General features: G+C 35.1%; 1 long non-coding RNA gene across 1 annotated transcript; it reads right to left on the reverse strand.

Moving 5' to 3' along the window:
* Nucleotides 1–277: 277 nt before the first annotated feature.
* On the reverse strand, nucleotides 278–7906 carry LOC113995322. The gene is made up of 3 exons (XR_003543353.2): nucleotides 7665–7906; nucleotides 3426–3533; nucleotides 278–653 (listed from the first exon to the last, which is right to left on the reverse strand). It is a non-coding gene; the product is annotated as an uncharacterized LOC113995322 (long non-coding RNA).
* Between the last annotated feature and the right edge of the window lie 2729 nt (nucleotides 7907–10635).

The following is a 10635-nucleotide window of genomic DNA, read 5'->3' on the forward strand; positions in this document are numbered from 1 at the left end:
GGGGGTAACTCAGGTTTTTATCAATAATTCCCTTGGGGTGGATTAAAGTGAAACGACACTAAATAATCGGTGTCTGAAAACATATACTGACAAGGTTTATTTTAACAATTCTGTATCAACAGGCATGCTAGCAGTTTGGGTGCTGTCATACAACAATGTGACACAGAGATAACCTTTGGGGAGGAAGAAAATGCATAGGGGAGAGAAAGGCAGGATAAGAGCACGGGAGAGTAAGGGAAAGAAAAGCTGAGAGTGGATAGATGTATATAGTCACCGCCCACGGGGTCCAGCGATGCTTCCATGTCTGTCAGTTGAAGTGGTGACCTTGATCTGCTGGGGGTGAAGGAGGGAAACCCCCATACTCCAAGAAGTTATGGGTTATTATATCCATGGTTAGTGTCACGGGCCGTGCCTCAAGCCTCCAACATCTCCTGGGTCTGTGCTGAGTTTTTTTGTGTCTCCCCTGGTTCCCGCCTTTCAAGATTAGCAGAGGGAGGGAGGGGCCTGATTGCTCAGCCGATGTATCAACAGTCAAAAGCTTGCGAGCTCGGCTTCTTGCCTTTTCAGGGCTTCACACCTTCAGCTCTGGAGGGAGGGAGGGGCCCGATTGCTCATCAGAGGTATCATGCAAGTCAAAAGCCTGCAAAAGTCTCCTAGAATGCATAAATCATTAACCATTTCAGTCTCTGACACATTCCCAGGCAATAAATATCTTTGACTAATTTAACATAATTAACAAAAACAAAAAAACCCATTGCATTCCTTTTTTAGTCTTGTCTTCATGCTATCTTAAGTGCTAAAAAAAAAATGAGGTAATTTAACCAAAAGTCCCTGGGAAAAAAATACAAATCATTTGCCTCATAGAATAATTTCAAAATAAATTTTATGCCCACAGTTTCATGGATGAGATATTTCAGTATGATGATTTCCATCTTAATGGCTTAATCAAACTATTTTTAAGGTTTATGTCATTTCTTATTTGTCTGAACTACTTACTGAGTATAAAATATCTGTACAGTTCATTATTCCTTTTATATTTCTAAAGAAAGATGTGAGTCTGGTATGATTAGGGTTTTTTTTAGGGCAGTTCTTTGCTGGAAAAGGGAATAGTGTTTTTGAATTTTAGATAAAGGATTTAAACTTCAAAGTCTTTTTTTGTTCTTTTATCACTTTGTCCTCCAGTATGGACTGTTTTGTGTGTGTATATATATCTGTACAGAAACAACCTTCAAAGATCACAGGAAATTATTTTAGCAATATCTCAGAAGGTGGCCTCCAACAGCAATTTTTATTACTGCAAGGGATGCCATAAAATAGATTTTTGCTTCTTTCTGTTCCCACATTGAATTCAGGCTCTTCTCTATCAGGGACAATTATATTATTACTTCTTTATCCTCTAACCCACTCCTCACTGGTTCCCTCCTATCTCACAGGATACATAAGACTTTGGGAGAGAGTCCTCTAACAAAATATAATGGTATCTGCTATTTTTTTATGAGCTCAAGTTCACTGTACTATAAGAAATGAAAAAGATACACCCTTATTTTCTGTACTGAAAGACAAGAACAACCCAAATAAGCTCAGGATTAATTGTGCTAAATAATTTATCTATACTAAGGGAGAATGTTCACAGAAGCAAAAATGGGAATGTGGTAGGTGACAAGTCTGTTGAGATTTGATGGGGGGAAAAAAAAGAGTGGTGCTGTCTTCATTTGGGAACCTGCAGCTCAAACACCTTGATTCTGTAAAGTACTTTAGTACTTTAGGCCTATCTTTAAGCAATTCTCTTCTTTGTTAGTGTTATTCTTAGGAAAAAATTGGAGGCTAAGACTAAGAACACATTCCCAAATCTATGAAATAAATGGCTTTATCACAGTCTCACAGGAAGCCTGTTGCAGCCTCAGGAATTGGATTACTGCCCCCTTATTATGAGTCCAATACCATGACCTTAAATTAATGTCTTTTATGGCTATTCGGATAGGAAAATCTTTGCCTCTGTACATGTGTTCTGGCTTCTTAGCTCTATACTGATGGCAGGATTACAGATTCCAGTAGACAGGTCTATTTTTCTCTTTGTCTGTACTGTCCTTCAGCATTTGTACCAGAGTCAGTTTATTTTCTGTTTCTGACTCAGGGCAAGTGATTGTACTAATCAGATAAAATAGATCTCAAGTAACTATAATGGATATAGGCTCTTTTAAGCCTATTGAGACACAACAGAAGAACTAAGCAGCAACAAGATGTCCTTCTGGTAGCAAATGGTCTGATATGTTAGTGAATAGGAAGAAAACTCAATTAAATTACATTTGAGTTGATGTGGATGCACAGATATCTTAATGATGCTATTTAATTTTCATTGCAGTTTGTTAAATAAAACCGTGGGGTTTTTTGGGTTTGTGTTCGAGGATTTTGCTACTTGCAAATGAGAGGTGGGAGATTAATTCAAAGAAATTCATCTGTGATGAGAGAGAAACAACGTTGCTCCTAGTCAGCGTGATCCACATGAGACATAACATATTTACTATTGGGGGAGAGGGGAAATATGGGTGTTTAGTACAAGTTAACCAAGCACTTCACTGGAAGAAATTAATTTCTACCTCCAGAATGATCATATCACTTATTGTGGCAATGTAAGGACCCTACCTGAACAGCACATCTTTCCAAAGACAAGAGGGCATTTTTTAATATTATCACAAGCTATCCTGCATCTATTCTTTGCTGAAGTTTTCAGCTGATTCATTCTGGGGAGAATGTTACTTAACATACTACTTTTTTTTGTTTACAGTGAGATTTACTTTATAAAAAATACAATTAGAAATACATTAGAAATCGTGAGTATAACTTCTGTTTCAAAATCACCTTTCAGAATATTTGTATTGTACATTCATGGAAGGTGCTTTCACCTTCTCTTTAATAGTGCTGAGTGGATTTTTTTTAGTATAAAATATTAATTTTTCCATCTGAATAAAAAGGATTAAAAACAAAACTGTGCTTAGAAATTGCAGAAGTTCTGTAATATCCTTCACAATTAAAAAAAAATAGCTCATCTTCTGCATTCTTTCTTTGGTTTCACAGATGATTACTGCCAAAAGAGACTTTTCTCTGCTCTGTGTCTGGAAATGTACAAATTATAAATGAAGACAAAATATCAGTACTGAGAAAATCTTTTTGTTCGAGGACATATATTTTATGCTTCATATTTTATCAATCCATTAAAACACCTTGGGTATTAATAGAGCATTTCCTTTGCAAATAAAGTATAAAGCAAAAATAATGAGTCTTTCTCGAAATGATAACATCCTATCTTAAAATGTCTGGTGTTTCTAATCTAAGTTGTATGCCCATCTTATTCTGACAATCCTGGGGACAAAACATGTCCTTCAGAATGCCCACAGGAGCTCATCCAAGTGCCATGTTCCTCATACCTTTGTCTCCTCTGGCTGCAAGCTTTTTCTGAATCACTTTCTTGCTGTCCTTGATGATTGCTAATGTTGTATCTTTTCTGGGATGTGGAAACTGCTAACTCATGCCTCCTGTTGAGAAGAGAGGTGGTTTACTAGCACAGCCTTGACTGTAATATCTGAGCAGTCATCAGCGAGCTGGCAGTGGTGATCCAGCACCTGCAGCCATGACAATACCTTCTCTGGGTGGTGAACTATTCCTCACTCAGCTGAGGCTCAGCAGGAGCCACCCCTTGGAAGGTGTTTCTGGGTTTGAGAGTAACATAGTGTTGTCCCTGCATGAAGGAACCTCCCTAAATATCCTCCAAGGTCCACAAGGGATGCTAATGTGGTGCTGCTGGAACACACTGCTGAGCTGCCAAGTGACTCCCATGCACCTGTAACCCTGCTGCCACTTATGGCTCCCCTTGGCATGCTGAATTCCAGCTCTGCAGCTGCCTGACAAAGGAAAGAGCTCTGGAATAGAAAGTTCTTCAGGATAATGCAGCTGGTTAACAGATTCTTTCTTTCTAGTACAGCATCTGATTGGTGGCAAATTTTCAACAGCATGAGGGGAGCTTTGTCTAGAAAATAGTAGAAATTTCCTCAAATTGATGTTTTCATACATCTGGAGGACAAGTATCACTTGAGGTAAGTCTAAAAGATAAAATGTAATAAATATATAGTATAAACAAGGCCCACAAAGTTATAAAAGAATATGGAAATCACCTTAAAGACATTGTTGTAATAACTTATACTGAAATATATTTTCTAAGGCTGATTGGACCATGATTCACAATGCAATTTAAGAGAATACTTTGAAACAAAGAATGAAAGTTAATTTATAATTTTAATTAACACAGCTAATTAAAATAGAAATAATTTGATAGAGATTGCAAAAAATAGAAAACTCATATCTTCCCCAACTATTTTATTTGCCTTATATTCAGTGTGTTGGGTTTTTTGCATCTTTTTTTTAAAAGGCTGCTAATTTTCTTAGCGTTTGTAGTCTACAACTGGCTAAATGAAGCGAGTTTTTTATATTTTTTCTGTATTCTATCAAGCATAATTAAAACCCTCTTATTTCCCAAGTGTTTCACATTTCACATGCTTAAATATCAAAGATCTACCATTCAAAAAAAAAAAAAAATCCCTCATTCTGATAGCATCTACATGATCATAGTTGTTCTGACTCCTTGTAACATCATGAGATAGTAATATTAAGACAATACATTTAAGGGAAATAGAGAGTATTTTTAAATGCAAGATTAAAATCCAAACCTTATTAATTAAGTCTAAAGAACATAACCTTTTTTAGCATAAAACGAGAATACTTTTAATAGTATTTTTAGATGTATTTGTCTTGGGATTCATGATTTAAAATAAAATTTAAATGTAAAAAAAATAAACTTTTGGGTTCAAGTGATGGCTTATTATTATATAAAAGTATTTTTTATAAGTAATGACTTCACTAGCTATCAAATGAGAATAATTACTTTAGATAAGAGATGAAAAAGAGTTGAAGTAGGGTAAAAAAGGGGAAGCCAGAGAAAATGCTAAGGTTTTTTTGGTCAGAGCCAGTGTGAGTTATAAGACTATTCTGTATAGAAAATTACTTTTAAAATTTTAAACTAGATAACACTGAATGCAAATAACATTAAATAAGGAATTTATCAAATAAGTAAATAACTTTTAATAATCAACAATTTCATTGCATAAGCAACATGTAAACAAAGGATGGTGTGTAACTTTAACATAATTTAAAAGACATTAGAAATATTTTAGATAAAAAAGTTTTTAAATTTTATTAACAACTACCCTCAGACTTATTAAGCAAAATTCAATTAGACAATTGCAGCATTTTGACCATATAAACATAAAATCCCACAAGTCCATATAGCCAAAATAACTTAAGCTTTTCTAGAGCCAAGAGGAGATATATTTGTAGTTCTTGGAGAAATCAGGTAGAAGAAGTGAGGTGCTAGCTGTAGCTCAGTTCGAAGAAGTTTCATTGGAGAGGAAAGACCAGCGTCATTCAAGAACGTCTAGTTTTATGAAGTGCATCTTAGTGTTAAGCTAACAAACATTTTACATGAGAAGCTTTACTGCAGTTTACAAAAATAGGGTGTTCAAGAAACTCTTGTATGAAATGGTTAGTTGTCTTTATCCATAAGTCAGTAGTTCTGTTGATTTGATGAAGTCTGAAATATCATTGATTATACTGTCTAGCTACAGAATTATGTCAGAAGGAATTTGAGAGTAAGTGTAATTGTATATTGAATTTTAATCTGCTTGTTCGTACTCACTTAATTTTCATTGTTGGACATTGACCAATACACATTTTGAGATGCAAATGTGAAGTGGGAAAATTTAATATGTCATGCACGAAGGACTGACATTTAAAGGAATGGATATTTAATATAAGCATCCTCTTATGAATATAGTATCCTGAAGCACATAGACAAGGATTATTGAACCTGGATATTAAGCAAACTCAAGTTTGAATGTTGGATCATTAATGTGAACAATACTGAACTAGTGATTATATTGATTAGTAGTTATTATTGAAGTTAATTTTGTTGTCTCATAATGATTGGGTAATTACTTTAGGGTCAATGGATTCAGGTTAATCAAATGCTGACTGTGGAAATGACCATGGGAAATGTGTAGAGACAAACTGGCTGACTACTATTGGTCATTATTAATTATTAACATTTCTAGTTATTAAAATTTCTCAAAGGTAAGCCAATAAATTACTTTAGTTCAGTAATTTGTCTACTCGGTGCCTTCAGCATTGTACTTTGGAAGTCAAATCCAATGTTCTAAATACAATTAACATTGAAGTGATTTGACCCAGTTCTTACAAGATATGATTTCATCATTTGAGGGTGAGGTGGAGCATTGTTCAAACTGTGACACTGGTAGCTTAGGAATTCTTTTTCTTAAAACTAATTTCTACAAGAAGATCTTCTCAGTTTCCAGTTGAGAAAGAATATAAGAATAGAGGGAAATAAGGTAAAACTTAGATGAAACAGTACCATTTTTCAACAAACACGAAAACCTAAATCATAGTATATGATATAGCCTCCTGAAGGTTTTCAGTTTGTCCTTTCAATTTGTCATTATCACAGCTTAGATGTCATCTAGTCCAATCACCCTCCTCAAGCAGCATCAGCTAGAAGAGTTTGCCCCAGACTATGTCTAGACGAGTGTTGGATATATCCGGGAGTGGAAACTGCACAACCTGACTGGGCAATCTGTTCCAGTGTTTGATCACTCTCAGAGTAAAAAAGCTTTTTTCATTTTTTTATATGTAATTTCCCACAACTAGCACAAATGGGCACAAGGAAAAATAAAGTCTGCACAAACCAACATCATAACTTGTGCCTTTAACATATGTAGTCTGAGAATTTACACCAGCTGATTTTATATGTATATATGCTTCCATGCTTTTTTTTCTCATTCTAAATTACTCTGATTTTTTATTAGTTTAGTGGGATTTGTCCTGACAGTTTCATGTTGGAATGTCCATACATATGAAAGACTACCTTTTTAGAAATAAGGTATTTAAATTGAAATTCTATTTTTTTAAGATAGACTAAGGAGATATATAATATATATATGTAGTGCACAAAGAAAATTCCTTAATCCATGGGCATCACTGTTACCCTCACTTCCCCAGACCAGTGCATACAGCTGATTTGGCCCTTGGTTTTTGTGCAGCTCTAGCCTAAGTTCAACAAAATCCTAACCTCTGGAGGTAAAGCTGAGCATGTGCAGAGCAGCTCCATGGCATGTTTAAAGCCAGGCCAGGCTTGCAGCACTTATGGGGTAAGAGGAAAGGCATCACTGTGCTCCACGCCTCCACAGTAAGGCAGTCAAGAGGAGATATCATGCAGTGACACCTGAAGGGTTCTGAAATATACTCCCAGCAAAAAAATAACCCAACTGTAAGAGGATAATTGCAGTAATTTGGTGACTTGGATTTTGTGGTTGAGGAAAGCTCAGGTCCAACAGTATTTAAGATTTTATGAATTCAATTTGCCTAACGAGGTGCAGCAGAGGTGACACCATCCCTAGTGCAAAGCATGTTTTTAATTTTGACGAGTTATGCATGGCCAGAAACAACAGCAATTTCCTTTTGACAAGCATTTTTACTTATAAATCAAACTAGTGCCACAACAGCATTAATGCAAAAGGATAAGCAGATTAAACAAAACCTACCTGATCTTGTTCCCAGCTCTCATCCCACAAGTGTTCACACAACAAGACACAGACAAGCCTGTTACCTTTGGTTCCGTGGCAGATGACACCTATTTTATTCTCCATTAAAGAGATCCTGCATCCTGCCCTTTACTTCTGCACAGATCTGGACAGGGTGAGTGAGGGTCCATGGAACCAGGGGAGGCTCAGACATTGAGCTCAGAGGAGTCTGCAATATTCAGTATTTGAGAAGGTTTTGCTGAGGAAACCCTGGCAGAGGGGACAAGGTGGAGGAGTCCGTGCTCTTGAGAAAGAGAAAGCAAGATTGTGGGGGTGCCCAAGGAGCAACATGCAACTGAGAGCTTGTAAATGTAACAACGTGCAACTGAGAGCTTGTAAATGTAACAACATACAACTGAGAGCTTGTAAATGTACAGGACATCACTGTGACCTTATTGATGAAGTCACTAAGTCGCCTTTTTGGTTGGGTGTAACACTTTTATGATGTGGCAAAAAAAGTCTTAAAATTTGAAAAACATACTCATCAGAGAGTTTAAAAAAGAATCTCAAAATTACATCTCTTCCTAGAAGTGGATACTGCATAGAAATATTAAGAGCTAAAGCATTCGTCAACTTGAAATACCTCTTTTCACCAAAAGCTACTTTGTGTAAAACAAGATTCAAGTGGTTGCAGCTGCCTTTCAGTAACTTTGTTGTCATGCCACGGATGCCTTGTAGAAGTTGTACACGCTTGAATGCCACATAGCATGATCCTTTTTGCAAGTAAAATTTTGCTGTTTAGAGGGTCAAAAGGGAAAGAAACAACAAAAAGAAACTGTTCAGTCTGGTAAAGACTTGTGTAAATATTGTAACAATATTTCCCTGGTATCACTTCAGGATAAAGTAATAACTGTGCTATTGTGTATTTTTATAACAACAATGAAATTCTGAAGTCATATAACCTCAGAGCATCAGCAACTGTCTACTTTCTTGTTGAGAAATGGCAAAGAGGTTTTTTTCTCCCTCCATGCAATTATGCGATTTAGCCAAAGATGAAGTTCAATGCAGTTTTTAAGCCAATATTTGAAATTCTCTTTAGATATGTGTGCACATACGGTAGTCTGACCGCACCTGGTCTAATATCTCTTCTTGACAGTGATGTGCTTCAGTGGGATCACTATCAATCACTAGTTTTACAATACCGCTCTGGCAGCTCTTCTCACCACAAAGTAAAGGGGGGATACTCAGCACTGTAAAGGCCGCACACAGCTAATATCTGTCATAAGGAAATAGCATTCTTAAATCATTATTGTAAGAACTTAGTGGTCTTAGTCCCTTAACAGAGTGACCATCTCATTTTGATCTTCTCTTTAGGAAAGGATTATAAAACTACTGTTACTAGGTGAAGCTGTTTAAGGATATTTGTTACCTTAAAGATAGAGCTGCAATTCTATTCACCTGATCAAAATGGCTCTTCTCCTTCGTAAAGACCAACCTATATGTATACTCCATCTGTACATATATATATATGAATAAATGTATATCTTAATTTATATTTTTACTCTACCTATTACTCTTAATTATATTCCTGTATATAAAATAACCTAAAATTCTTTGACAATCATAACAATATTTAGTTATCTCTGTTGAATCGCACGATTTAAAGTTCAAATCTTTCTAAGTTTAATGATATAACGAACTAGATTTAATTTAAATATTGGAGGATAGAACTTTGACTTAGCAAACTATGATGGTTATGAACATAGGAATAAGGTATGTAGCATAAAAAGAGCTATGAAGAATCATTGAATTTCTGATGAGGAAAATAATAATAATTATATTGATCATAACAGGAATTAAGGCATCTGGACTAATATTAAAAATAGTAATAAGAATGGTTCATTCATGGAATTGAAGTCATACAAACACCTGTGCTTATAAATACAGTAAATAGATGGAAGAGCTGTTGATAGAACTAACATATCAAATTATTTAGTTTTGTGTTAAAAAAAAAAAAATTGAAGCTTTCTGTCTGGACTTGATAATTTTTATTTTCATGGTTATATAGGAGAAAATCTATTGAAACAAAATTGTACTAAGTTTGCTAGTTGTTTTCCATAGTTTCACCTAAATGTTTTGCTTTTAAATTCAATTTCATGATTTGCAGAAAAGCTAAGTTAAAAGAAACATTTAAATCAGACAAAAAGTAGTACGAGAAACAATATTGTCATGGAACTGATGAAAACAAAAAAATCTCATCAGAGTTATGACGAAGTAGTTAATGACCTGACAGACACTGCGAATGTTATTTGCAGAATACAAAACCAGAAAATAGAAATTAATTCCACACACTTTTGGCTTTGGAGGTTATAATTCTTCATTTATACTTTTAGATAGAAATTTCAGTAAAAACTATACATTCAGATGTTCTGTAGATCCTTTAATTTTATTCAGAGTAATATATGACAAGTATTCTTATATTTTATAGAACAAATACAAGCTCTTTACAGTTATGCTTTGTCAAATTCTAATACAGTCCTGTGTCTTACCAGATCTTCTGATACTTGGATCTTATTGGAACAGTGGTTTCACACTTTTCTTCATGGAACTGCAATTCGTGAATTATTTTGGGAAACCAATTGGTTATAGTGTGTGCACTGTTACCCGTGCCCTGAATCTTCTGTGGGTACACATATGAATATCTAAGTACATGGTTCCTTTTTTTCAGGCATTAGAATTCTGTTGTTCAACAGTTATTCAGATTATACTACTGTATTCTTGTGCTCTGTGTCTGTCAGTGTAACTGTTTCTTAAGGTACAATTTTGGTAAATGACTGCTTTAAATGCAAGATGAGAATATTGACATAGCAGACTGATTCACAATTAGTCCTTTAATTGCTTACAACTAATAAGATCAGGTCAGTAATACAATGGTCCTGTCAGGTTAACATCCAGAGAAAAGCTTTGAGAAGTAAATTTGATTAACAAAAGG

The sequence above is a fragment of the Pipra filicauda genome, unplaced genomic scaffold, assembly GCF_003945595.2.
Source record: "Pipra filicauda isolate LSUMZ 115617 unplaced genomic scaffold, ASM394559v2 scaffold99_size2403431_pilon, whole genome shotgun sequence".
Taxonomy (NCBI): Eukaryota; Metazoa; Chordata; class Aves; order Passeriformes; family Pipridae; genus Pipra; species Pipra filicauda.